General features: G+C 47.1%; 1 protein-coding gene across 1 annotated transcript in view; it reads right to left on the bottom strand.

Moving 5' to 3' along the window:
- RIPK4 (receptor interacting serine/threonine kinase 4) overlaps positions 1-3,395 on the bottom strand; it is a 25,888-nt gene that overhangs the window by 21,525 nt on the left and 968 nt on the right.

Below are 3,395 nucleotides of genomic sequence, written 5' to 3'. Positions count from 1 at the left end.
AATTTGCATGGATCCAATCTTTGTGCCCTAGAGATAACACTGCTGTAAAACTACAACCTTAGACTCGCCAGGCAGTCCTTGCAGTTTTATATTCCCCCACCACTACCACCACATTTCCCTAATGGAGTCTGAGACAGAGCAGTTAAAAGTTGCTCCAGAGAAACTCAGAAATTGCTCCAGAGAAGCTCAAAAAAATTGCATTTGGGGCCATTTTTGTGAGCCACCTCCAGACACAGAGCAGCCAGGGGAGATCCAAGCCCTGCTCTGCAGTCAGGAATTTCAGCTCCCTCTTCACAAAGTGCTCGTGGTGCAGATGGGGGTCCACCAAATTACACCACCCCTGAATATCCTCAGAATTCCTCTAACCTGGATCATGGCAGAGGTTTGGAGAGCACACAGTGGCCTCTGCTCTGCAGGGTCCATATTTAACAATTTCCACACTGCTGACTCGCAGAGAAAAATGTGAATATGAGAAGACAAAAAGCACTGCATGGTCAGGGCAGAGTATGTTGAGGGGGAGGGTGGGAAAAAGGAAGAAAATCTCTTTTTTTCAGGTTAACAGATGTCAGCCCTCCTAACAGATCTGTGCTGTTCTGGTACCAGAGGATTACAGGACAGCCAGGCTCTCCCCTTCTCTTTAAGGAGCACAAGGTGACTCTTAGGTTCTCCCTACACAGAAGAGACATTCATTCACCTAAATAAATGCAGCATCCACTAACAGCAAGGCATTTCCAAAACCTCCTCAACTTCAAAGTCCTGCTCCATTCCCAAATCCAGGATGTGCAAAAGGAGATATATGTAGGGCTTTGCTTGTTGTTTTGTTTTTTTTTTTTTTTTCCCTAATCAAGAATTTTTTTCCACCTCCACAGCCTGTAGTCCCCCCCATGGCCAGCATTTCCAGTAAAGATCCCTCTCCAGGAAATGTTGCACCTCACAGTCAGCACGGTTATGTTCAGCAGAAGAAATCAACACAGGATTCTCTCTCTGCCAGCTTGCCGTTGTTTGTCTCCAGACCGCAGGGATAAAGAGAAGAGACTTCCACTGCAAGTCCTGGGGGAGAGGCTCCTGCACCCTTCTGGGTCACAAAATTCTTTGGTTCAGATTTACCTTGAACCTCCCCATACCGAGAGCATCCCGAGTCCCAGGAGAGAAAGGAGATCTCAGGAAAGTGGGAGCAAATAAGGTGCTAGGAATGGAATTTGGCTGGATTGTCTGAGAGAGCTTGGGTTTAAAGGTAAAAAACACTTCTGGCTCTACATTCAGTTTTTCTTCTGCTTGAGGCCACTTGGCTCTGTGATGTGATAATTGCCGAGGGAATTACTCCAAATCTCTCACTGTCTGCAGAAACACGGTAAGAGAGACTACACAGGGCATTACCACCACCAAGCCATTACAAACAGGGTTTTAATGTGGTACCAAATAAATACATCAGAAAAAGCCTCTGTGCTTTTCAGTTAATGCTTCTGATACCACTGGCAATTCTTCTAACTCTTCACAGGGTTCCAAGAAACAGCTAGTCAAGTTAATCTCCTGGATTAACAATCTAATTACACAGGCTTGTTGCAACCTGCCGGCTGAAGAGGCTGTGTTTGATTCGGTCTGTGCCCCCCACCCCACCATTTGAATAGCACAAGTTTATTAGGAAAGTTTTGGGTAAAAAGTCTCAGCATTACCATCTCCCAAAAGGCGTTTGATAGAACAGCCCAAGAATCAAAGGAGAAATATTAAAAAAAAATTTAAAATCAGTTTACATTTATTTAGCAGGGGCAGCTCTTTCAAAGGCCAGGGACACTCCAATTTCTTATCAATGCTCTCCTCAAGCATCTGAACAACAGATTCTGCAGTAAAATAAATTAGTGTTTCACAGAGTGGTTTATTAAAATCAATCAGAAGCTGCAAGAGCCCTGTGGCCTTAAAGTTCCCAAATTCTCAAGGCATTTTTTGCTTACTGAGCTGCATGTTTGTATGGTCTTCCAGTATTTGCACACCTCACAGCCACAGAGGGACAGGTGGCTCTCTACTGCACATGGTACATATTAATATAGAGATCTGATAGCAAATCTCAAAACTAATTATTAAATATTAAACTAATAAATAAATATTAAAATTAATTACTAAACATACTAAAATAGGTGACAGCATCCTTCGCCTCAGAGTGGAAATTAACTTTCAGAGTAAATTTCTAGATGTACACCGCAAATGAAAAGTTCTAGCTTATTTTTCAGACATCTTTTAATCTTAACTTCAAAATTAATCAGCCACGGTACTATTTTGATCAATAAGCATCAAACCTGAAATCTCCTTTGAGGTTTTAATAGTAGGGAGCTTGCAGATTAGCACAATACAAAATACACTCTGCAACTTCAAGGTCTTTTCCATTTTATTCACAGACGGCACAGTTAGCCTATGCATGTAGTAAGCTCTCCCTCTCCAAAGGACATTTAATTTCATTTACTGCGCTCTACAAGCCATGCCTACTGCAAAGTCAGCAATTCACATACTGGAAAAGATGCTCAAGTACCCCAGAAATCCTGCAGAAGATGGGTTTGCAGAGGTTTTCAGTCTCGGGCTGGCTGATCTCCCTCCTTCTGCAGGAAAGGCACCAACAGGAAACCTTTGATGACTGAGCCAACCCACGTCTCAAAAACTGACCTGCAGAATCAGCTTGTGAGCTGGTGGAGATCCCAAAGATCAAGTGGAGCTGGGAAAGCTCCAGGAACACGACTTGTGCATATTCACCTCCCTGTGCACAGAGGCTGAAGCCACCACTGTTCTCACAACACAGGGATGTTGCTAAAGATGCACCTGACAGCCTTCCCCTCCTGGAAAGGAGAGCTGCCCTCGATAGCTCCCGTCCCTGGAGGTGCTCAAGGCCAACTTGGATGGGGTTTGGAGCAATCTGGGATAGTGGAAGGTGTCCCTGGTCATGGCAGGGGATGAGCTTTAAGGTCTTTCCCAACCCAAACCCATCTGGGACTCTGCGATCGCAGCGCGAGAGCAGCACAGCCCATCGTCCTCACCCAGGACCGCGCCGAGTGACAGAGGGCAGGGGAGTCCCGCCGTGGGGCACCTCTACCTGCAGTACAACACACCTGCACGGCCTCATCCCGAGCAGACAGACACACGGACAAGCGCTGCCCTTGCCCTGGAGCCGGACACATTCCCCAGCCCGGCTCCTTTCAGCTCCCCAAAGACACCAAACCCGCGGCTCCAGCGCCCGCACCCCAACATCCCCCGACCACATCAGCCGCAATTCTTGCACCTGGGAGCCACACCTGGCTCTAGCCAAGCCCCTGCATCCCAGACACATTCCCAATCCTCCTGCCCTTCCCATCCCATCCCTTCCCGGCGCGGTCGGTGCCTGCTGGGGCCGCAGCGGCTCCGCGCAAGCCGGC

This window comes from Geospiza fortis, unplaced genomic scaffold (assembly GCF_000277835.1).
Source record: "Geospiza fortis unplaced genomic scaffold, GeoFor_1.0 scaffold17, whole genome shotgun sequence".
NCBI lineage: Eukaryota > Metazoa > Chordata > Aves > Passeriformes > Thraupidae > Geospiza > Geospiza fortis.
Note: the sequence above shows the minus strand (reverse complement) of the source record. Positions and strands in the feature narration are given on the sequence as shown.